We start from the raw sequence: 26,195 nt of genomic DNA, 5'->3' as shown, positions 1-26,195 counted from the left end.
GGGACTTTTTGCAACAAGTGGTCATGAATGTAGAATGTGACAGATTCTTCAGCTGTGTATCGTCACTGTGTCCAGGCCCACAGTGGGCAACATTTACCTATAATGATAGGTTTTGCCAGACGAGTGTGGCAGAGGGAAAGGCAGCAAAGTTGTTGAGAGTGAAGGTCAAGGGCGATTATAACGATGGCCCGTAAGCTGGGGGAACAGGGAAGTGAGGATGTGAAGGAGATAAGGAACGTGCGAAGGTAGCAGGGCCAACGTGCTGAAGGTTCTAGCAGAGTGGAGAATCCTTAGAGTCAAGGTGCTAGTCAGCGGCGGCTGGAAAGGCGAAGGATGCTTGAGAATGAGAGAATGGAAGAGTGAGAAAATAAACCTCTTGGGATGGGGGCCAAGGGGCTAAGGGAGGGCCCGGAATGTCGGAGGGGGGTCATCCATATGGACTTCACAGGCTTCAGGAATTACAACAAGTCGCGGACTGATTCAGTGCTAGAGTATTCAAGGTGAGGCGACCTGCAGTGGAAGGATATGGACAGTATAGGTACAGTCTTTAGCACAGACATTAAAGGAGCCGGGGCAGGGTGACATTTAGAGAGGAAGAGGGTACAGTGACCTGGATGTGACAATGAGGAGCAAGGAGGGTAGTTACCCCGTGTCTAGGATCAGTGGTCAATGGGATGAGAGGAAAGGGAAAAAGTGCCGTATTTCAGAGTATTGCAGAGGAGGCAGTATCCTTGAAGGTTAGTCAATAGAGCTCAAAGTTATGTGTGGGTTCAATCGATGAATGACTGAACAGTAGCTATTATTACATGTCTTTTAACTGCCACTCTACGACAGGACAAAGGAGAAACGAAATAACTTTCGAGGAGCTCGGAGGAGCAGAGACATGTTTTTGGTGTTCTGGGGACACACACAAACACACAAACTGAGACTTTGAGGGTGGACTGGAGCCTTAGAAGGGTCAGGGACAGCATCTTCGAGAGAGGATTGGTTTAAGGATAAGGAAGGTCCTCATCCTTAAATTGCTGGGAGGTCCGTTTAAGAGAAGAAACAGCCTAGGTAGAGTCCAAGAGACGCGAGAGGATCACGAAACGCAAAGCCCAGCCTCAGAGTCGCGGGCGGCTGCCCCTTTCGCCAGTGTCAAGTCAAGAAAAGAAAAAAAAAAAAAGCCTGGCATGAATCTGTAGGTCCCCATAGCTGCTGGTGTGTATCACCTACAGATGTGAGCCCATGTGACAGTGTCCTCCGTGGGATCCTTTCTCTTCTCCCACTGATACACCTTTTTCGGAAAACGTTCTTTGTAAAGTGAGTGTCCCCGTTTTTTGGCAGGGCCCGGGGTGGTGTGAGCACGTGGACCCTGACACCAAATGGCGGAGACGTTTTTCCCGTTGGTCAGATGCGCGCACGCGGAGGCACGTCTCTCCGTGCTCCGGCAAGATGCGTGCACGCGGAGGCACGTCTCTCTGTGCTCCGGCACCGCTGATACACGTGGAGGCCGGAAAAAAAAAGGTGCGAACATGTAAACCACCCTTCTGGAATGTGTCGCGTTGAAAAGAAGGACGGGGGCGTCAGGCGGGGCCTCAGAGGGAGGGGGACAGTCCTGAGGAGACACTGAGTGAAAAGGCGAGGTGCGATCGCACTGCTCAGACGTTTACCGAGGGGAAAGCCTGGAAGAGTGTGAGGCCTCCGGCTGCGTCTGGGGACCTTCCACACCACGAAGGCGACATTGAAATGAAGGCTGAGGAAGGGCCCTCCACGACCCTGAGGGTGGCTCGGGGTGTGACTTCCGAAGTGTCAGCTGAGGCGTGAAGCAGTCACACCTGGGCTGAAGGGGGTGCCTGGGGAAAGACATGTCATCTAAAGAACTTGCAAATTCTAGTTTAATTCCCATGTCTGATGGCCGTGGAAATGCACGATTAAGGAGAAAGGTCTTTACTGAGTAAGAGAAAAACATGGGGAGAGTTTTTCTCCAAGACCTTGTTTTCATTTCCCATGAGAAACTGTTTTTAGATGCATTATCTAGCAAACTAAAATGTAAAGAAAGATCAGCAGAGATGAGGACAATTGGAAAATAAAATGGAATTTGTGTAATAATAATGGGATTTTCCCCCCCATGGGGCAGATGTGTTTGATTTTCCAATTTAAGGAATTCTAAGGAGCGGTGGATTGATAGACTCTGAGAATCAGGGGATGGCAGGCTGCAAAGTTCCCAGGGATCATGTCTGTCTGCTTCTTTTATAAAAGAAAGCAGACAGGTTTGGCGACTCACTTGAGGTTATCCAGTGAGTTTACTGGGTAATGTCAGAACAGGTGCCCTCAGGATGGGAAAACCTGGGTTTGTGTGCGCGCGTGTGTACACTTAGTCTGTTCCCACAAGCAAAGCATTTATAACAAGCAGGTCCCTCACTTTCCCTGTATGGAAATTAAATACAGGGAGATTTTGTTTAGCCTTGACCTCAGAGATATTCCCTGAACCCGGAGAAAATCGGCCATGTTCTTGGTTTCAAAATCTTAGATACAGTCGGTCATCTCCCCTTTCTGGGAAGCCTCGCTTGGGCAAGCATCTGACAAGAGCCGCGGAGCTGAAAAGGGTGCGCCTGTTTCACAGGTGTGCCTAAGTGAGCCCCAGAAAAAGCTAAGTAACTACTCCACAGTTACACGGGAAATAAACGGTGCCGGGGGCCGTGGGACCTTTGGCTTCCTCCCAGAGAGTTCTTGTCATTCTGCCATGTGGCATCATCTAACTTCACTCAAACTGGAGGTGACAAAATTAGTTCCTCTCCATTTGCAAGAGGGGCCAAATGTCTAAAGTGATTCCACTGGCAAAAATCAACATGGTCCTTGTTGAGGGCTTATCTGTACCGGCCTAGAGTGACAGTAGGGAGGTGCCTTCGGGGCCCCAGCCAGACAAGGTGGCCCCACAGACATTATCAGAGCCTGCCTTTTCTCTTCTAGCCTCGTTTTAGCTGCCTTGTTCCCTTTCAGAGCCCTGAGGCTAAAGGAAGAAACCTCGCCTTCATCTAAAATTTCCACATTATGCCCATGATCGACTTTTTGCATTAATTTTAATTTTTACGAATATTGCATAAAGGAATTTTTCAGCTTGATTACAGTGTGTTTTCCCACCCCTTATATTTTGCACCTGGGGTTCTAGATTGGACCCAATCCCACACATCTCTCAAGTTGCTGGAGCCTTTGGGTTCACTGTGTCAAGATAAAAATGGGTACATTCCACTCATTTTCCAGAGACCGCTAACCTGCCCATCCATGTGCAGTTTGCATTAAGCAGTGGACTCATGCAGTCATGGATCGTAAGCTCCGTGCAGGCAGGGATTTTGTGTTTTGTTCTCTGATGTAGCCACATAGCTTCGTAAAACGCTAACAGGATATAGGAGCACAAGGAACACTTGCCGATCAAATAAATAAACGCAGTGAAACTCTATAGATTTTAGTGCTTATGATCTACTAACATTTTGTAAATTCCCTGCAACAGCATATCAAAGGCCCAGAACCAAGTTCTTTGAGAAGCGAGCTCTCTGTCCTAGCTGACTACTAGAGATTTCTACTTAGATAAAAAGGACAATGATGATTTTAAGACGAGCTACTCCTAACACTGGATTTTAGCTGCAGAGTAGCTCATTCGCTGCCATTTGCTGGTCTGGTAGCCTTGGCCGTGCCTCCTCATGTTTCTGGACAAATCATTCTTCATTTGTCCTTGGCGATAATAAAAGTTATCACAAACAGTTGGTAAAGGATTAAACAGGCCTACACGAGAGTGGTAAAGATAGCGCAGACGTAAGAGCGTGCACTTACTAATTCCCTATGAAAGCAAACATTTTCGGATTCGTGCTTGTGTTTAGGCAAAATAGGGGTGGAAAAGAGGCAAGGCGTGATGACGTCCCCCGGGTGGCTGAGATTTGCTCGTGGACTTTCTGGGCTGATACTGGGCTCCGCTGGGCAGCTCTTCCCTCTGCTGCCTGACCCGGAAGGGAGATCCGTGTGCCCAAGAGGCCTCTCCTGGAATCACTTCCGGGGCGCGGGGACATGCGGGCACCACCTGATTCTCTCACTCCAACATCCACATGCAGACGTCTCTGATCCTAAGGCTGGGGAGTCCCCTTCCATCGCTGAAAGCGGCAGATGCCACCAGGGGACCCCGACGTCTGGGCCTCTTCCACTCTCACCGGCCGTAAGCGCTCTGCAGTACGGTTTTAGCTGACGGCTCAGGCGGGGATGTGCTCAGCCGCAGAGCCTCCAGCGTTGTTCCCGTGGGGTTCCGTCACACGTCACATCCCGCAGGGCTAGCGGAGAGGGCGTCGCGTTGCTTTTCGTCCCCTTTCCTGCAAAGCTGGCGGAGGAAACGTGGAAGTGCACAGGAAGCAAGGCTGTAGCAGAGAAGGTACCATTTTCACGTAGGAAGGTTCCCCCCCACCCCCGCCCCAGCCAGACTGACTTTGGAGGGTCAGGGCAAGTCATTGGCCAGAGGCCACCTAGAGTCCCCCAAGGTTTCCTAGATGCCTTACTAGTGGGCAGTAAGGTAGACGATTTGGAAGCCAGAGATCCTGGACTCCTGGAGGTTTGTGAGCCTTAAAAATGGGTTCCCGTTCACTCAGTTAGCTGTTGGGCTTGAATAAGCAAAAAACTCAGCCCACACCCATCCATCTGATCCCATCCTCCCTCCCCTCACTGATCGGGGACCATTCCTCCAGGGCTTTGCCTTGCCTCTCGCTCTTCTTCATCCCATAAAGATGGAGAGGAAGTCCTGTCTAACAGTCTCGTCAGGCCAGTCTTATCCCACTTTATAGGTGTACCTGCTGAAACCCAGCAAGGTGTGTTGCCTTGTGTGAGACCATGCAGCCTGTAGACAGCAGCCCAATTTTGGATGCAGGCAATGGGGCGCTGGAGTCTTGCATTTGATCTCTTTTTTCTGTTGTTGTTTTGTTTCGTTTGTGTTTTAATAGGGGTGTTTGTGTCTGTATGTGCCTATTGTTTTCAGGTTTAGAGTTATTCTCAGTAAGAGCCTGGTCCGATGGATTCTATTCCGTCAGAGCTGGGGGTAGAAATATCCTGCGAGGTGATTTTACAGATGGAGGTGCCATTGTCAAACCTCCGTTCCCATCCTGGTCCCCCATCGTCCCCTTTCAGGCTCTGTTCTCCCCAGTATCTGTAAACGTGTTCCTGAGACAGGCAGATTCATTCCGGTTCCTGGCACTTTTAAACCATGATCGATGTGAAATAGTAATGAGATTGAGAAAGGAAGTGCTCTTGAAAATTAAGTTCTCAGTTCCTGAGTATGTGTCAAGAAGTTCATTTTTCTGAATTTTAGAGGTGATAGCATGGACTGCTTTGTGGAACAGACTCAGGCGAAACTGCTTAGAACTGAGCATTGGAGTCTAGGTTTTTCTACATATTAGCTGTGTGCTGTAGGCAAGTCATGGGGTACATCAGTTTCCCCATCTTAACATAGGAAAATAATAGTATATGTGTCATATGTTGTTTTTCCTGTGAGCATCAGATGAGAAATTTAATCACTGCTTAGAACATTGCTTGATACACGGTAACTACAATATAAGCCTTAAACGACTATCATTGAAACTGCAGAAGTTTTGAGAGGCAGGGGAGACGTAACTAACATGCATTGATTGCTTATTGCGTGAAAGGCAGGGGGCGAATCATCCTGTGCGAGCTCACACGTGTCTAGACGGCTGTCACGAACCGATTTTATAGATGAAGAAATGGATGCTCAGAAAAGTCAAAGATCTCTCCCAGGATCTCACAAACAGAAATTAGCAAGTCTAGTGTGTTTACCTGGTTTATTCGTGTCTGATTGCAGGGGTCTTCATCCTCCGCATCTGGGAGGCCTTGTCCGAGAAGGGAAGAGGTCTTGTGCATGAGGTACATGTATCTAGAGGCTTCTCCAGTCATTCTCACTGGCGATGGGAAGAGAATCCTTCTCACAGTCCTGTAACTAAACTCATCCCACCCAGCTAGGTCTGTAACATCTCCAGTGACCCCTTACATGAGTTGAGTTTTAACCCTTCCAATGCCATGTAAGAGGGGAGGCGACCTTCATTGAAGACATCCTTTGTGCTCTGACCATTGTGCCTTTTTTTTCTCTAATGCTCAGAATATAATCAACCCTGAGGCACATAGACTGCTGTGTTCATTTTTGACCCAAGAAACACATTCTCGGAAGCTATGAAGCTTGCCCAAGGTCACACAGGTATCTAGAAGTATAGCCAGGATTGAAAACCAGGCCTGTGTGACTCTGTATATTTCTGGTGTAATATGACCATGAGCAAAGTTCTCCCATAAGAAAGCTGTCCAGAGTGGAGATGAAATCATAATTCATGTTGTAGAGAGACATAAGGCACAATGAAGGTTGTGGCAGGGAGTGACAAGGAGATCTGCAGCCACAATAATTGCAGAGTTTGGGGCTGTGGTAGGAAAGGAGGTGATGAGTAAGATAATTTTAGTAGGTCAGACCTGTGGACCAAGTCTAAGGGATGGGAGGAAAACTATGTGAAAGTGGATGGTGTTGGTTTGCCGAAGGTGCAGCTCGACGCCGGCTCCCCCACTGGCTCAGAGCCACAGCCAGCTGCTCGTCTAATGGAGAGCCAATGTCACTGTCAGTGTTTTTGCTTCCCTGCTGCAAAAAAAGGAATGCAGGCACCTCAGGAAAAAATGGGCCAAACACAGACAGGCGCTCCCTCCACGACGGGGCTGGACAGCTCCTTCCCACGGGTGCTGCCTCAGCGTCTTGTTTTCCTTTGATTGATTCTCTGTAGACAGCAAGGAAGGCAGAAGAGCCAGATTTGCCTGCCGTTTCCGCCATCGTGCCCTGAGCGAGCGGATGAGAAGTGCACACTAGCAGGGGCGAGGAAGAACAGCTAAGGGGAGCTCAGAGCAACCGTGTTGCCCCCCTCACGGGCGGAGAAGCTTCTCCTTCTTCCTTTGTGCTCATGCTCTGATAGGTCGATAGCCATCACGTTCAGTATGAGGTGACGTTATTCCTTGGCCGATTAAAGCCGTCTCACATACACCACTTACCAAAACATATAAATATCCGTGATGAGTGGGCAGCTGTGAAAGGGAAATGCACACACACATCAAAACCCATTGGGAAAATAGCTGTTACATATAACATATAACTGATACCTCCCTCATGCTTCTGTGCCCTATACCACTACTAATATCTTCTATTTTTAACTCTTAAATGTAGAGATGTCTTGTGTGTGTGTGTACGTGTATATCTATATTTATACATAAGTATGTATTTCTTTTTACAAAGCACTCCATACATATTTTGTCTTCATACTTCCCTCGTAGTATCTTTTCTGACTGCCTTATTTTGTCAAATGAAAGTACACTTTTTAAATGTGTAGAAATGCTTGGCATAAAGGTGCTACATTTTAAAAACCATGAACGGCTCGGCGCGTGGTCTGCCTTCGTGAACAAGGGCCCAGGTTCCCTGTCTCACAGGTACGGCTACTAGGATTTTAATAGAGTAGGAGCAACAGGGGACTAGATACTCTTCATGTTTCGTTTTGCTCTTGATTCCCGTGTGTTGCAGTGAATCCGTGTGGAGTGGCCGGTGTGTGTGTGGTGCAGTGAGGACACGGATTCCTGTGACGGGGTGTCTGACCTTAAAGAACTCGGTCTAGTTGGGGGTGGGAGGTAACTGCTGACTGTTGATAGATAAAACATTACCGTGCTTGACACTCCGCTCAGTGCATTTTGATATTTTCCATTTAATCCCATGAACAACTTTTTTACTTGTTGAGCAATTTTTATTTATTTATTTTTATTTTTTGCAGGGAGGGAAACTTAGAGAGCTTGACTAGCTTTCTCTATGCCACAGAGATCAGTGGCATCACTGGAATTCGAGGTTATGTCCCTTTAAAGTCACAGCGAATGCCCTTTCTCTCATCGTTAAACCATTATTCTTCTATTGACCATATATGACACTGAACCATCTGTTATTTTAATGTGAAATCGGGCACCATCTCCATGGGAAGTAAGTGTGTGTGAGCAGACCTATAATATTTGCATGTGGCTACCAGACTGTTTATGGGTATCCTCTGAGCATTTTTGACTGGGCCATGTCACCCATTTGATGCCCTGTACTGTGCTGGGCGCTATGGGTTGAAGACACTGTGTATATGACACACGCCTTTGTCTTCAAAGAGCCAAAGTCTCCTGGAGAAGACAGACACATACAGTAGAAGACTGAAGCCCCGTGGCTACTGTTGTGGGCTTCAGAAAAGGCAGATTCTGCTCGGGGCCGGGGAACAGAGGTAGAAAGGTCGGCAGAGCAGGAGTACGGCCTTGCAACGTTTCCTGGAGGAGGTGACGTTGTGCCCGGCCTGACCAGGGGAGCGGGATTTCACTGAGGGGAGAAACGATGCAATTCCGGGGCAGAGGGTCTGGCACCTTTGCCAAGCTTGTGAATTGAGAGCAGCGATAACAGAGACTTATTCCAGGTACTTTAAATACGTTCTTTCTAGTCTTCATGACACTGCTACAAAGTAAAGCTTCTTTTCCTTTGTATGTTTTTTGTTTTCAGTTTGTTTTTATTTTTTAAAGCTTTTATTTTTTAATGACAGTTGACATTCAAAATCATATTGGTTCAAGCGTACAGCGTATTGGTTAGACGTTTATGTAACTTAGGCAGTGATCCCCCCGCTGAGTCTAGTACCCCCTGACACCATAGGTAGTTACTACGATATCACTGACTATATTTCCTGTGCTGTGCTTTACGTCGCTGTGACTGTTGTTAAAGGTTCTCTAAAGTCACTCTGTTACAGAGGAGGAAACTGAGGTCTCAAAGCCACGATAAAGCGCCTGTGCTATCTCTGTTCGTGAGCATAGGGACCAGGTGCAAGAGCCAGGCTGTCCCACCGTAAGCACACTGCATGGGGAGAACCCAGCTTCCTGTCTTCATGGAGCTGCGGTGGGTGACATTTCGGGATAGACCTGGGAGAAAGAGCACAGGTGAGCGTTAAGTGGGGCTTCAGCCGGTTAGGGTTCCACCCACCGCAGCTCTACCCTTTTGTATTCGCCCACATGGGAAAATAGGATTTTATTTTTTTAACTACCTGGCTTTGCTCAGCAAGGCTGCATTTGGCACGCTTTCAAGATAGTCCCTGTCCTTGGCGACAGAATCTCGTCTCATGTGATAGGAAATGGGGTGCTAAAAGTCAGATGGCTTTGGGAAACCTGAGTTGCATAAGAAAAGCAAGCGTCTCATTTGCAAACTTCCTCAGAGCCTTTGCTGTGCACTGTAAACCTCCAAAAGGTGGATGTCGCAGGTGGATAATTTCACTTTTCTTTATTTTTAATAATAATAAAAAAAATTTCCCACAGCAATCAAGATTAGTGTTCCTTGAGGAGGAAAGATGAGAAATGTCAGAGTGACAAATTCCAGTTCTACCACCGACCGGCTGTGTCTCTTCCCATAAGTAACTTATTCAACTTCAGGAAAGTAGACTGTCCCCTTTCACAGTTGTGAAGTGGCAGGAATAATTTTTACTCCTTAAACCGTTCATCTTGACAGCAGGATGGCAGAGAGGGCCAGACAGACCCCTTACAGGCTACGTGACACCACGTTTATAAAGACATCTCCCCAAACCCCCACCTGGGTGACCTGCTGAATAAGTGAGCCAGGCTATGAAGGGAAAAGTTTATGGTTTTCTGAGACTGTGTGTGTCCACAGCTGGCTAGTTCTGATAACGCTCTTAAATAACCCCTCTCACCTTTAAAGCCTCATACATTCGCCTCCTGTTTACTGTTGCAGGAATTCTATTGCTGTAAAAATAACAGCTTTAAAAAGGCAACACTTTTTTTTTTGGGGGGGGAAAAAAAAAGAATAAAAGAATAAAAGTACTCCGGCCAGACGCTTAGTAATTTAGAGAATAGAAGCCCTCCCTGTTAGTGCATTTCACTGTGGCCTGGACAGCCCTGTCTCCATGAAACTATGGGTAGCTTTGTATCTGCCATGGTAAAGGATAAAGGAGAGAGCGTTCTGTCTGGGTTTTCCATATTTGGATTACCCCAGAACTCCCAGATGTGAGAGCAGATGCTGACTCCCGTTAGCTGAGCTGCCACCGGCTGCTCTGAGTTTCCACAGTGTAAACTGAAGACCTCATGTCTGTTCCTCACGGCAGCCTGCCGGGCCAGCACGCCCTTCGATCCCATACAGAAGTGTGGCCAGGTGTCGTGCCCACAACTGTCTTCTTGTATTCTGAGGATCGAATGGGAGGAATAAGATGGGGAGTCCTGCCAACATTCCAGCAGATTCATTGACCCCAAGTTGTCTTAGGTTTTAAGGAGATTGCTTTGTAGCTGGAGATATAAGACTGAAATAGACAACCAGTTGTCGATGGGAAGTCCAGGGGGAATTACACGCAATATTACGAGTGGCTGTTGGGGAATAGTTGGATGGAGTGTGTTAGTCTAGAAGTGGCTTCATGGGGAGGTGGGCAGACAGATGGGCGAGTGTTAAATGGGCCAAGAAAAGGAAGTTATTCGCTCAGGATTCTTTTATGAACAAGGACAAGGAATTGACTTAAGATATCCCAAGTAAAAAAATAAATAAGTTGTAACACAAGGATAACGTAACTTGGCAAATTCAAAACGAGAAAGGAAAGTCCACCAAATTTCCCGTGAATAGAAACTGAGAAAGGAAACGTTTCAGGAGCAGAGGCGACACTGTCTCCAGCCCTCGGGAGATGCTCAGTGGCCTGTTTATAGGTCCTCAAGAGCGTGTGTTCCATCTCTCTCCCGTCGGGAGGCAGGCGCCAGTTCTGAACCTTGCCTGGGCCCCACCCAGTGGCAGTTTTGGCTTTCCGTTGATAAAGCTCTTCTCTGAGTGGGCAGAACCCGACACATCGTGTGCCCCTGGCCCACCTATGACAGCTTTCTTCCAGGTGAGGGAGCCATAATGGTCTAGTCTGCTCTGCCCATGGTTAGAGTCCCACGCTACGCAGAGAAGTTTTCGTTCCAGGGGCTGGACGCAGGGAAGATGAGGGGCATCACTAGTGCAGAAGGTCATGCGGGTGAGAGGAGATGAGGGCCAGAAATACTGGTGGTGTGAACCTCACCTCTGTGCAGCGGACAGTGGTCTGAGGCAACATTTAAAAGGAAGAATTCTCCCAGATTTAGGCGTAGCTTTGGCATTCAAGGAAACGGTGAATGATTAGAGCGTAAGCACTTGTAAATGTAAAAATAAATAAATAAAAAATGAAAAGGATCACGAATTGTTTACTGGGGACAGTGTTCGACTCTTGAACTGTGACAAGGCATCACCGTTCTGCGTGTGGGTGGAGCCCGGTAGCTTTTAGGTCGGCAGACAATCGAGTGCAAATACAAGGAAACTTTATGTACTGTGCTAATCGACCGTCAAGAGAAGAAGTTGGTTCTTTACTGAGCTTTGAAATGCCACAGCTTGATGGAAAAGAGGTGTCAGGCTCAAGTTTCAAATTCGGCTTGAATGTTTGGTAGAAGGCATTTTCCTTCCTCTTGCTTTAGTTATTTAATCGACACAGCACACAGGCGATGCTCACAGCTAAGAGCTGCTCCGAGGGTTAATGCAGTGGGCCTGGGACTGTGTCCAGCACATAGTAGATGTTTCATAAATTTTAATCCCGCCACAATCTTCTTTAGACCGAGGTTGATATTTTCTTTATCTATTGATTTTTTTTTTTAACTATAGGTAGTTTAAAACTCATGTCACACTAGACATGATTAAAGGAAGGGCCAAGGCTCTTTGAATGAAAGGCTGGTGATGACTTAGAACCAGTGGTGAGGCATTGAGCAGTCTCTGCTCACTGATGGCGTGGGCATGCACGTTTAGGGGGAGAAGTAGAGAGAAGTGACCTCGACGCAAAGCATGAATCACGTCACAGCTGCTTTCCTCGAGAATTTCCATCTTGCACTCTTTGTTGAGCCCCGGCAAAGGGAGTGAGAGCACACAGCTCTTCCACATGACCCGAAAGGGAAGATTGGTAAAAATGAGTTACAGACGACGTGATGCCCTCCACTATTATGGAGTCCCTTTGCAAAGACATAAATGGAAAAAGTGACAAGGCTCTCTTCTCTACTCACGTGTCTGCAAAAGCCAAAAACTGTTACTCTGCCCCTATAGTTATTTGCCAGTGATATGTTCTTAGGTCGTTCCCATGGGCTCAGAGTGTCATGAGGTCCAATTATGGGATTCAGGAAGGAAGGGGAAGTACCTACGCCTTATCTTCTGCTTGTCCTGCCAGACATACATTCTTTGAGGTGTGTCTTTCCCAGAGGTTTGCTCAGAATGTCACAGAGAAGGAGCTGGATGCTGACATTGGTGCCATGAGCAGTGTCAGAAAAGAAGCCCTCCCCTGCAGAGCCCACTTAGTTCCTCTGAGAGATAGAATCAGGGTAACTACAAGTCTCCTTATGCAGATTAAATGATCCCGCTGCTCTCCTCGCTTTGGTCTGTTAGTCACCAAATTAAATTCTGCGTTGGAAAGCCTCAGAAGCCTACAGGTAGCTTTGTTCTGCAAATAATGAGGAAACCAAACTAAAAGTGAACTCACTTCGGTGCTTGTTATATGGATGCATTCCATGGAAGCTCTGGGGGAAAACAGCAGATACAAGTGGCTCAAAGATTCTTAAAAGTTTTGTTTTGTAGCACCTCGTCTTAAATCGTGCCTACAGCAGGACTCAGTAATTATTAGTTGACTGAATGGATGTATTTTGAAGAGCCCCCAGAGAATTTTGTTAGCTATTAAAGGCTTGAACACTTCAGCTCCAAAGACGCTCACACTCAAGTTACATTCATTTTTTTTTTAAGTATTTAAAATTGTTTTTTTTTTTATCTTAACTGCTTTTGGAGGCATATTTTACATATCATAAAATGCATCCATTTAAGTGCATTAATCCTTGATGCTGCATTTCTTCTTGACCCAAATTTTTTTTTTATAATGAAAGGATGGAAAGAACGCTGCTCTGAGCGGCTCTGTCATGAAACCAAACGAGGTTAAAGGTTATCATCAAAACTGGTCCCCCCCCCTTTTTTTCCTCCGGCTGGAACCGGCATCTTCCAGTAATTTGCCAAAATGACCAACACAAAGGGAAGAGGAAAGACACTCGCTCTATGTTCTCCGAGCCTTTTAGAAAACACGGAGTTGTTCCTTGGGCCACATAGATGCGAATCTACGGGAAAGGCAGTATTGTAGATGTGAAGAGAACGGGCGCTCTTCAGAAAGGAAGGCCCCACCCACGTCCCCATGGCAAGCTGGAAGAGTTTACAGTGTTACCCAGCACGCAGCATGCATCATAAACAAACACGTGAAGGGCAACATTGTTGACAGGAGGATCAGTGTACGTGCTGAGCACATCAAGCCCAGATCGCTTCCGGAAATGTATCAAGGAAAATGATGAGAAAAAGAAGGAAGACAAAGAGAAAAGTGCCTGGGTTCAGCTGAAGCGTCAGCCTGCCCCACCCCGAGATGCTCACTTTTTTGAGAACCAATGGAAAGGAACCTGAGCTGCCGGACCCCATTCCCTATGAACTCATGGCATGATAGGTTAAAAAATAAAATAAATGAAAGACCTCTAATTGAGTAGGTGTCCTTTCCACTGAAGAAATATTTAAAGACAACCCACAGTCCTAAAAACAAAAACAGAAGCAAAACAAAAACTGTCATGCCCCTAGAACCCTGGAGAGCGCTGTTTTCCTGAAAATTCACTGAGAGTCAGGATTCCCTGGGCTGTTTTTCCCCCTTTTGTGGCTGGGCTTCTGGCAGGAGAGCGCCCCCAACGGGCAGGGTGTGAAATGAAGGCGTGGCTGTGGCCCAGCACAGGTAGGCCCTGCACCTTCTCACGCAGTTGGGAACTCTGGTCTGGACAGCCCAGCGATCTCACTCAGAAGTGTGCATCACCAGCCAGTCCCTGGGTTCAACCTCTGAAATGCCTGGCTCAGGAGGGCTCGTGCGGGCCCAAGAAACTGTGTCTACACAAAGTCCCGGGAGGACTCTGATGTAGATGGTCCCCGAGGCTACCGGGAGAAACTTACAGCGACGTCAGGTTGGCTGTGGGTGGGAAACGTTGGCTTCATGGATCTAAGCAGTTTCAGTTTTATGTGTTTAATGTGAGCCTTCAAGCACCTGATTAAAGAGATGCACACGCGAGCTGATGTGGACAGCTAAGGGGAAGTAAGAGCTTGATACATGTAATTTTCTCGTAAGAATAATTTTTTATAACAGTGCTGTATCTTGTTTAAATACATATTTATCCATTCTTGAAAATGTCAGCTAAGCCTAGGTCCCTGTGGGGAAATGGATGGGATGGGAAACTCGAACCCCAGCCAAAACACAGAAACATTTCCAGTGAGTAACGGTCTCTAGCCACCTTAGTGAAGGCCGGGCTTCCTATTGACAGGCATAATTAGCTTTGGAAATAAAAGCGGAAATGGAAACGGAGGCCACTAGCTGATGAGCCTGCTTCGTGTATTTATATATTCTGCATTATGCTTTCTGCTCAGGAATAAATTTGTCTTGACTGTTTGTTCCAGCCTCCTCCGTTCTCACGGGGCTCCTGCCGGGCCAAGAGAGAGATGAAAAAATAAAATAAAAAAATTAAAAAACTGATCTGCCTTGGAAGCCAGAAGAAATATCTCCCTTCCAGTGACCTTCCTAGATAATGAGCAGATATGGCTTTCTAATACAAAGGGAATAAATCAAGGGACCATTCGGGGAACTAGAGTGATAACAGTGAAGTTGAAGACCATCAATTCGGAAAGCAAAGGGCAGAGGCACCTTTTCCTATAGATCAGCATTACGGTGAGACAAGATGGCAGGCATCCACCCCCGCGCAGGGCGGGGTGAAAATAGAGCCTGTCTCTCCATTCCTGCTTGTCTGCACCCCAGAACCCATCTGGGAGGGAACCCACACCCTCACAGGATGCTTCGTTGGCTGTTATTTTATGATGGTTAAACTCGTACACAGTTTCGAGAGAGAGACTGTTTGTCTTCAGCTCATCTTAATTTGTTGCTGTCAGGTCATTGCCCAACAGGTGGCAGATCCGTGACATTTCCAAGGCTTCTGTTGATGACCGGAGCAGCTCCGCATCTTCCTCTGCAACCTCTGGTCTCTCCGCAGAGGCACGTACCGGGGGATGGTGCTAGAAGCGCGGTCACCAAGTGTCCAGGGTCAGGGCAACCCTTGCGTGCAGATGTTCATCAGGCGACTTTGCCCTAGACCTGTTGCTCCATGTGTGATGTATGTAGCATCATAATACATCAAGGAGGAAAAAGGAAAGTGTGTTTAGTTCAGGGAACAGTGTCCTGTCTGTTAAGAATAACCATAGAGATAAGTTCGATAATAACTGCTATTTACTGAGATCTATGTCTTGGGCATTGTACTACATCTTTCTAGATATATCAACCCTTAAAGAGGACCTTTATGATTATTAGATCTATTTTACAGATGGTGACATAGAGACCCCGTAAGTTTCAGTGACCTTCTTTGGGTCACACAAGTGTGGAAAATATTAAGCAACTTAGGGCTGTTGGCCCCAGATTTCATTCTTCTTTACTTTTTTTTTTCCCCCTAGGGTATTTTTATTTTATTAGTTTCAAGTACATGGTATGGTGGTTAGGCATGTATATAGTTTATAAAACTATCCTTCAAAGTTCATTCTTTTAAGTATGCATCTGTACCATAAACTATAAAAGAGCTTGAAGAACTGGGACCTACATTCACAGGAAGCTCTTTTTTTTTGGATATTGTATGAAAACCAGTCATTTCGACTAAAATCTTCATCCAGGTAAGATGGCATGGAGAGCTTAATATTTAAAAATATGACATGGTGCGTGTCGGATTTCAGAAATCATGCTAGAATTCACCCCATTTCATCTGTGAGGACATGGAGGCCTACAGGGGGAGGGGACGAGGCCGAGTCGAAGCGGCGACTCACATCTGTGGTCTTTAAAAGTCTCTTCCTTCCATTGCTCGCCGGCCATCTTTCGGGCACTCAAAGCATCCTATTTAAGACAGCGAGGTCCACTTAGGTCACCTCTCCTGTCAGACCTGGAGGGCTCCAGGCCGCTTTGTCTCCTCATGTCAAGCCATCAGGGAGAGACTTGGGACAGGAGCCCACAGCCCATCCTGGGCACCAAGCATGTCTCCCTGCTGCTGCTCTGACTCTTCCTTCATGATGAGAGGGTGGGGCTCCCGGTCTTTGAGGCAGCACAGAACAGCCATCATCTTGGTCCCCGTTGGCGCTTCCTGTGGTCACTCCTCTCCCTCAGCACTTTGCCCCAGTGAAGGCCTCCCTCGGCCTCTTTCCTTTCCTCCCTGAAGTTTATGCAGGAAGCGCCCCCCACTTGTTCCTGTGCTATGTGCTCAGAACGTACCTTGCACGCGCCTCAGTCCTGGCGCAGGCCCCCTTGTATGCCCTTCCCCACGTGCGCAATAGATCTGAGCCCCTCGAGGCTGAGAACCGTGTGTATCTGATTCACCATCACGTCCCCACTGCTGAGCACCCGGCCCGACACAAAGCAGGTACCGAAGAAACACCTGTTAAATGAGGAAGGGTTTAATGGCTGTCGTGTGCACACATCTTCCCTTGGGTGCTGTTCATACCAGCCACTGTGCTCAGTGCTGGTGACGAAACAGGAAACCCCTGTGAGGTTGGCCTCGTGGAGCCTTTGGTCTGTTGGCTGAAACCCAGAGCTGTACAACTGCATAAGCACACGCAATGTCATTGCAAACTCTGATCAATTCTACAGGAAAACGTAACAGGAGACCCTGTTACATGATGACCTAAACCTTTTCAATCGCAGATGGACCTTTTTTTAGCAATCGTGGCGTGCACGAGGTCTCATGAAAACTTACTATTCAGTATCTTGACTGTTTAAGTGTGACGTTCGTTAGCTTAAGAGAAATTGGAAATGGATAGATCGGACACTGCCCGGGGTCGGAGCGTTCACAGCCCCCCAGGCCTGCACCCCCCAGGACCCCAGAGGGAGCAAGTAGGCTCCACGTACTGACTGTGATTTCTTGCTGCTTCACTGGGAATCCATAGCCAAACTAGAGGAACGTGAAAGTAGTTTTCTACTTAGAGTCGTATTCATTAGACACTTGACCAGAAGCATTTAGAAGAAAACAGTAATGACCGTGTGTCCGTCTCCTGGAGTTTGCCGACGACATCCTGTCGATCTAAGTGTTACAGACGCGTAGTTAGAAATCAGAGATGGCAGGTAAAAAAATCAAGCATGAAAAATTATAATATGTGTAAAAATTACAAAATACATAAAAGCATAAAAAAAAAAATTCCTGCTCAAAGCAGCGAGTTTTAATATTCCTCCAAGAAAATGCGTCCAGTCAAATGATAGCATGTGTGTGTGATTCCTATTAATACAAAAAGAGAATCATCCCATACATAGTTTTATACTGACTTTTTTATGGAACAGTGTGTCCTGGTAATGTCTCGGCAAGAACACACACAGAACAGCCTTGTTCTTTTTTTATCAGCTGCATAGTGTTTCATCGTATGGAGATAATATTGTTTCTTTAGCCCTCCACAGATGCACCTTTGTTCCCCAGGTATGTTGTGGTTTTCATTTTTAAAGCCAGTGCTGACAGGGACGTTAATTGAGATTCTCCTTTTAGTGGAATTTATTTTGGAATTCCAAAACAAATATTAAGTGGGGATTGTTGGTAAGGCTTATGAACGTTTTTATTTTTTTCCCCGTAAGATTTTGCTAAATCACCCTTTGCGTCACAGTAATTGGTAAAGAAGTAGAGCCATTTCCGGCAGCCACCCCAGCAATGTTGACTGTTTGATTTGATGGCTGAAAAATTGTATCTCATGTTTTATTTAAATACTTTATCATTGCAAATCTTTGTTTGTTTGTTTGTTTTATTGGTATGCATATATCTTGAGAGGCTGCCTTAAAATCAGCTAGAAACAATAGTTTTTTTTTTTTTTAAGCAAATCATAATGCAGACAGAATTCCACAGACAGTGAATATACCCCTTGCCAAGAAAAACATGTTTTAATCACGGGTTCTAGAATTTTAGAAATGCTCATTTGACATTAAAAGACTGCTAACCTATGTACAACGCCACCCCCACCCCGTATTTATCTAAGTTGTTCTATCATGATGTTTCTGAAGCAGCACTTTATTACCTCGGTTCGATTTGTTGTGTGTGTGGAATAAATTAACTTTCACCTCAGGCTCCTCTGCGAATCACTCTACCGTCCCAGGGGGCCCCGCTTAGTGAGGAGTTAATGTGCCACAGGGGGACGTCCTGGCACCCCTCTGCGTGTGGCATGGCCATCGCGGGGACCAGAGGCCACACGGAGCCGTCAGGCTGTGCGGGAGTTATTCCCTTAGCTCAGAGCTCCACGCCCACCGCCTTCTCTCTCCCAGTCCGCCTGGTTTTCTGCTCCTCCATCTTTCCAGAGTCTTGGAACCCGCCTTCGTAGCTTGGAGGTGTGTGGCGGGCTGGGTGTTGAAGCAAAGCAGGTGTTTTCTGAAAGGTCTTTATCTGTCCAAGTTTGTAGGACAAGGCCATCCGTCTTTTATCTGGTCTCAGAGGGATTTCCGGGCACTTCCCCAGGTGCTGAGTTTGATCTGAATGATGGGGTGATGGGAGAGGTGGGCAGATCCCTCCCTTGTCACCACCTTTTGGGATCCCACGATCGAAGGCAAAGGGAAGAGCTCAGGACTCCAGCCCTGCTCCTCCTCCCCAACCCGTTTCCAGGGGTCGGAGACCAGGCAGGAAGTCTCCCTATGCCCTCTTTACTATCGGACATATTTTTAGGACTGATATTAAGGGTGACAGCCTTAGCCCATCCTCCAAAAAAATAGATATATGGGAAACTGTATTTGGGGAAAAAGGAGAAACAGATGAAATCAAACTTTTCATGGCCCAACCTTTTTGTGTTTCATGAGGAGTGGTTCTGTATGTGCCTCAAGCACCCCTCCCCGCCCCCCCCACCCCCGCCGCCCCAGGTGAGTTCATTTTCTGAACCAAATGTCAAGGACATATGATTAGATAAGGGACAGTGAATTAGCAAAACTAGTGGGCCAGAGTATTGCAATATTCACGTACAAAACTTTGCAGTATTAACATATAAAATCTCCTAAGTATAGAATAACTAACCTTTTCTCCCTCCAACTTTCTCTCCTTCCTTTTTTTTTTTTTTTTTGCAATTCTTCCCAAATCAAGCCAGTGTTTATTAGAGGCCATCCTGTTTGCTTCTCCCTGAGAAGTCTTTCCACCTGAAATCACATTGTTCCATGACCTGGTTACCCAACAGAGACTAAACGCATTTATTATATGGACACTATATGACATTATTATTATTATTATTATTATTATTATACGGACACTATTTTACATCCTCCTTCTTCTTCTTCTTCTTCTTCTTCTTCTTCTTCTTCTTCTTATTATTATTATTATTATTATTATCATCATTACTATTATTATATGGCCTCAGCATGGCCCTGGCTGACCCCAGAACTGGAATCTTCCAACTCAATCTCCATTATAGCTGTGCTTGCCAAGGGAGTCTGGCCAGGGGAGAGGCAGCAGATAAGTGTCTAGGTCCCCTCCAAGGAGTTTCATTAGCCACAGGCTTGCTTAGGGACAAAAAAGAGTACTCTAAGGCAGCTATCAGTCTGCCTTTTTAATTGCAGATCCTATTTAGGGAGCCTGTACTCAGGAGAGAGGGGAAGGAAGCCCTTTTGTTACCCCTGACAACACTCGCCCATGTTAAATGTCAAAACGTTGCATGTCCGCGGGACAAGTCCGTCCCTGTCTCTTGATGTCTTGTCAGGGGAGTCACTGGCTCTCCGGAGCAAGGCGGAAGTGATGTAAGAGCGAGGACCGCTGTTCTTCCATGTCTCCTAAGCAACAGGCTCTTGGTAAAGTCTGGTCGAGAAGCTTCCTCATCGCAGGATGCCGTGACGACTGCTGCTCACTTGCGCACCGGGGGAAACTAAATCATGAAAACCACATCACTGATTTACTTACAGCGAAACAGCGACGTCTATCACGAAGAATTATAATGATGCGTTCAAATTTTATTAGCTTAGTCGTGTAAGAGCTCTAAATATAATATCATGTTTCATGTTTGTGCAGACCTAAACGCTATTATTTTAAAAATTAAGTCAACGGCTTGAAGGAAGCATTTATCTTTAACAGGGATTTGTGCTTACTCCACGTTTGAGAAATACAGCCATAATTTTTTCGTGCATGGATGTCTTGCTTGCCCAACGGGATTACAAGATTCTTGAGGGCCAGTCCCATGACTCACGGAATGTTTGGAGTCTCGGGGTACAAAGGGACTGAAGTGGCGATCAGTCGATATTGATGGGTTAATGGGACTGTCTGTCTCTGGGTGTGTGCAGTTTGGGATTTTTTTTTTCTTTGCTCTGCAGTCAGTTCAAGGATTAAGGTAATCGTGCCAGGGCAGTGGAGCCGTTGGCAGGACGAGGACAGATATTTCAACTCTGCTATGTTCGTTCTTGGGTCCAAGGGGCTCCTGACCCTGCGCGTGGCTCCTTGCCGCACATTCCCACAAGGCTTCGGCGCGCCCGGCCCTCCCCGTGGGGGGCAAGCGCTCGCTCACCCTGGAGGTGTCGGCCGGGCCCCTCCCCCGCGTCGTCTTCCATGCCGGTGTTCGAAGGTGGCTGTGCCCTTTTGTTGCTGCGGGTAGCACGAATCTCTCTGCGTCAGGCGCTGCCTTCGCTCCCACCCGTTTGTCCCGTCGGCTCGCGCGCTCCGCCGAGCTCACCCGTCTGTCCCCATTTCTCTCCCCTTCTCCCTTCTCTGATGTCCTCCACTTCCTGTCCTAGGATTTCCATCTCGTTTTCTTCCCTGTGGCACACGTGGAGCCAGGCAAGCCACAGACAACCAGGGCTTGTACGGCACAAAGTCTGAGACATCAGATCCTTTCACTGCAAAACGTGGGAAACTGCGTCACCTACGTGTTTGTCTGAGGGAGAGGCACTGGATGGAGGAAATATATATTGGTGGGCTTTTATGCTGGGGTCTGCTTTGCAGAAAAGACAAACGTGGGAAAGGAAAGGAAGGGAAAAGGTAAAGGCAGATGCAAGTGAGGGGGAGTGATCCGAGGCACTTGGCTGCCTCTCTAACAGAAATGGAGGACGCCAATTTATCCCATCCCTTTTCAAAATGAGAACGAAACGTTCAGCGCACTGAAGACTGTACAGAAAAAATCACTCCTCTGTTTCATTTCAAGTCCAGGTAATTGTTAAAACCGAGGAGCAGAGAACGTATTTACACTGAGAGTCCGTGAAGGGGGCCAGCCTTCTTTCACGGGTTCGAAGTGAGCAAAACTCTAGGAAAATGGCACCAAAAAGGTCAAAATCTCAGAACAAATCCTGTTGCCTGTCTTCAAATGGCAACAGGTACCAGTGACCTTTCTTAAAGACCCTTTACGTTTTTCAGAGATAAAATACCATTTGTCTTAGATCGACCTCAAAATTCCCAGGTAGTCTTCCCGGATTCACTGCCCTCCCTTCTATGCACACCTGTGCTTACGTGACACTGTGCGTGTGTGTGTGTGTGTGTGTCAACGTCAACTCCTCCTGTGCCTTTATTTCTTTACGTGCTTCTCCATGGCTACTGACGGTAGACAGTGAACACTTTGATTTTAGCTCTTATTTAGCTTCCAGCTCTTCCCAGATATTGCTTGACTTATTGCTGTGCCCACTGCCTTTTTGTCATTAACTGACCTTTTTCTAGCGCAGAACCTGTTGCTTTATCCTTGCTAAGGAGGAGGCAGCATGGGGGTGGGGGGTGTGGAGTGTAAAGGACCTCTTGGGGTGACTGGCCAGTCCTGACACACAGGGACCTGTTTCCTCAGAGGTGGCCCCTAAAAAGAATCGCCATCTGAGTGACCATGGAGGAAAGCGGCCAGAGGTTGGGACTTCCCCACACCGTTGAGCCTTGGGTGCCCTGCCACAGCCTCTCAGGAGCAGACGTCCCCAGGGACATCTGGAAATGCAGTGAGAGTGATACGTTTGTAACAACGAGAGGGTAGAGCGAGTGCATGAGAGCACAGGTGGCTGTTCTACATGGCTGGATCTCGGAGGACAGAAGAGAAGGGAGTCGTCAAGACTGGACACACAGTCCATCTTGTAAATAATGGTAAAAAATTTAGACGTCATCTGGATGGTAACTGGAAGCCACTTACGGGTTTAAAGCAAGAAAGTTGGCTGTTCCGATAGCTCCCTTTGGCCGTCCTTTGGTCCAAGGTGAGTTGACCACACTGGACTCCAATGAGCATGGTCTTTTTCTCCCCAACCTCCACCCGTTCCACCATGACTAATTATGCAACAGCAGCTTCCCTGAGACTGTCTTATCTTGTCTTATCTGTTCATGGGGCAGAGAATTTATTAACAACTATTACAAATGTATAGCATTCACCCTGCATTTATAAATTCCTATCATTTCTGGATGTCTAGGTAAGTTTATTCCTTGGACACTGCCCTCTGAAGCCGCATAGAAAGACCACGGTCCTCTTGGTATGTTTCCTGTGCAAGCTTATTGCCGCCGTTCTCACCGACCCTAGGCAACCAGAGAGTTCCTCCACATTCTCCTACTTCCTCTCGCGGAGAGACTACAGGCGGGACACGTGGGAGTATTGCTATTCTAGCTCTCGCAGAGATAACGGATCGCTTCCTCAGCTAGCAGCTTTCATGTCCTGCTCAGAGCTGGGAGAGTGACCTAATTTTTACTGAGCAACTGCTAGACTGGAAAGTACTCTTCACTGCCGTTTCTTTTGATCCACCTCAGTGGCACTGTTGGGAAGGATTTATTAACTCTGATTTTACAGAGGAAAAAGAAACCAAGGCTCAGTGGAGTCAAGTGGCCTGTCCAATGTTCACATAGCTCTAGACTACCCTTGGAAAACAGAGAAGGAAATGAACACGTTGGCTTTAAATGACCAATAGTCTTGTCTCACACTTTTTTTTTTTTTTTTTTGGTAATTTTCTCCATCGCAGAAGGTTGCGTTGGCGGAGTCCTAGTCCCTTGGGCTTTCTTTTTCTGTTTTTTCCTCCTCCCTCTCGTCTTCTTATCCAGTCCATTATACCTCTCTAAGCTAATTTGTAGGTTCTAGTTTTGGACCATGAGGGCTTCTCCCACCGATGACTGACTCTTCGCTCTTTTTCCCTGTGGTAGCAGGCATTAAAGGCAGATAGGAATTTCAGAAACCCAGATTCTCTTCCTGACTCTGACCTTGACAGGTCAGGCAAATGATTCTGGGCATTTCATGCCACTGCACAGAGGCTTTCGGGGCCCCATCTGATGCAGAGATTAGCATTGCTCTTCTGTTTCTGGTACTCAGTCCTCACTGATCTGCCTTCCGTTTCTCACACACTCTAAGCTCCCTCCTGCTACAAGATCTTTGCTTAGTCTCTCCACCTGGAAACCTTTTAAACCCCCTCCAGTTAATTCATCTTTCTCTAAGTCAAGGACTACATCCCCCAGACCCCTCGCATAGAACAGCAGGTTTACTATGTGCTCCCACAGTACCAAGGATGGTTGATCTATAACCGCGGTTGTGTTTATTTGCATATTTGCATTTAGTGTTGTGATTGATTGATTATGTCCATCTCATTCCCTGGATTGTAAGCTTCAGGATAGAGACCAAGTCTGCTTTGGGGCACCATTGTGATCTCCGTGACTGGCTCATAGGTGTCCGCCAGACAGCTGTCGAAAGTTGAGATGAGTGCTCTGGATTTTGCTATACGTGACTCACTGGCCCTTGAAATTGTTCTGATCCTGGTGTCAAGGATCCACGTCTGTGAGGATTTAAATTCATGAGGCTAGAGAGTATGATCAGGTTGGATAAAGATATCTATGAATGGGAGGCGTTTTGAACTGTATCTTGATACGGAACTCTTCACGTCGGTTCAGAACTCTGTCTTTTATCCAAAATATTACAGGATTCCTGTTTCGCTCAGAACCCCTCACTGCCGCGGGATTCATTTATGCTTATGAAAGTTCCCTGGCTAGGAGCAGATGGATGCCACAGGAAAAAGCGTGCAGGTAATCAGTGCTCTGCCACGGCCGTAAGCCTGGCTTCTAGCGTTAGCCTTCTTCAGGCCACATGATGCTTAGCACGGTGCGACCTTGTATAAATTATTCATTTTCCCTCTAAGTTTGTTTCCTCATCGCCACATAGAAACAGTAATAGCAACCCCCACCTAAGATCGATGAGGATAAAACAATATAATCTCTGCAGAGTGCACAGCATAGTCCAGGGCATCTAACAGAAGTGTCCGATAAATACTAGCTCTTAAGTATTAAGGGATTAGTATATATTATTAAGTTATTGAAGAATCAATAAATATTAATTGACTGGTTTTAGCTTTCCTCTGAAGATCACAGACCCCTTCTCCTTCTGCAACACGCCTATTAGAAAGCAGTGACTCTAGATGACATTTTAGGTATTCACTGACAGTATAAGGAATCTTGGACGGCGTTAAAATCTTTGGCAGAAAACATGCACGCAGAACCTCTCAGCGAGGGAAGAGTCATGATGACCACACCTTCTTTTCGCTGATCTTCACGTGATTCTAATTTGTCTCTGCCCGCCATGGGAAAGTGTCTTGTCATCGGTTTTAAAATCGCGAACACCGACCGCCACTTTATTTCTGGGGACTTATGGCGACCTCGTCACCTTTCCTAGGTGGGGAAAGGGAGGCGCTCTGACATTTGGAAAAATGAGGTGTGTGGCTATTTTTAGACCCACGGAAATAGCAGCAGCAGCTTTCCATTTATAGAAACTGTAGGAACATTCTCTGTCTGGAACAAGAAAATGGCTCCCATGAGGTAACGGCTTTGCCATCGTCAGCCTCATCCCGCCGATGACTACCTGCCTCTTTGCCGGTCTCTGTGTCATGCTATTTCGTCTTTGTAGTGTTGAGAGAATGAGGCCCTGGTGGTTGTTTACGTTTCATCCTTTCTTCTCGGACTGGGAGAAAATGAGACGCAGGGCCGGCTACCTTTCATGATTAAATTGTTCCTGGCTAATAGGACTGCAAGAACAGTATGTTAGGGTGTCGCCCATGAATCAGCTGCGGGGACCACTAGGTGCTGAGAGAGGGAGGCGCGATGTTTAATCATCCCGTGTAGGAAGGCGTTAGCTGCACACCCTCGTTTCGCTCTTCGCCCATTCGTCATTCCCCGATCGCCGGTTTTCCCCCTGACCGTTTGCATTTCTCAGTGACTTTCTAAGTGCAGAGAAAAGCCACAGAAGGGGTGAAGGATGGGGGGACGCTATGGAAACACGCAGCTGAGAGATGCCTCTGCCGCCGGCCTCCTGCTGCTGTGAATGCAAATGGACCCGGGGAAGCACGAAATGATCGATATAACTCGGCCAGCCAGATGCTGGTTTGAGAGCTGGAGAAGCTTTCGCCTCCTGTCCTCCTCTTCCCTCTGTAAAAATGAACACCCCGGTTCCCACCTGAGTGTCCTTCCTTGGGCATGTGTCACACAGCACTGCCTTTTCTCAGCTATCGTGACCACGGGGTGGACGGGGAGAGTGAGGACGTTCAGTGGTCAGTGCAGGACTGCCAGCTTTGAGAATTAATTGGGTTTCACCAAATTTGCTTTACCTCATCCTAGGAATCCACAGCTAAGGTTCTGTGGGGTCTACAAACGAGTGAAGCGGGGAGTTGAGTAAAACCGGCTCATTGACCGAACAGATTGGTGATGGCCCTTGAGGAGGCTAATTTAATTGTGAAGCGTAGACAGATAGCTTTGTTGAGTAATTTTCAGGAGGAAACCACCGTATCCTACGCTTGTCTTCTCCTCCTGCAATGTAGTTTTCGATTCTAATGCATGTAACACGAAGTGATTTTTAGGAGCCTTTTTCTGAGATGAGTATTCCAGGTCTTTGCCTCTGATTCCCTAATTAATTTTGATCATGGATCTTAGAAGCTCTCAGCTCTCATTTACTGTCTTCCAGGCAAGATTAGAAGGCCAATAATATCAAGGACATGTTCATTGAGGACTTATTACATGTCAAGTACTGGAATAAAAAACGTGACATACACTAAAAGAGTTATTTGTACAGCTGCACTACAAAGTAAGGATTATTATCCAAATTTAATGGTGAAAAAACCTGTATGAGCAATAATGATTTTGATAAGTCAATATAGCTGAGG

Source organism: Rousettus aegyptiacus, unplaced genomic scaffold (genome assembly GCF_014176215.1).
Source record: "Rousettus aegyptiacus isolate mRouAeg1 unplaced genomic scaffold, mRouAeg1.p scaffold_m13_p_14, whole genome shotgun sequence".
Taxonomy (NCBI): Eukaryota; Metazoa; Chordata; class Mammalia; order Chiroptera; family Pteropodidae; genus Rousettus; species Rousettus aegyptiacus.
This window is presented reverse-complemented; position numbering follows the sequence as displayed.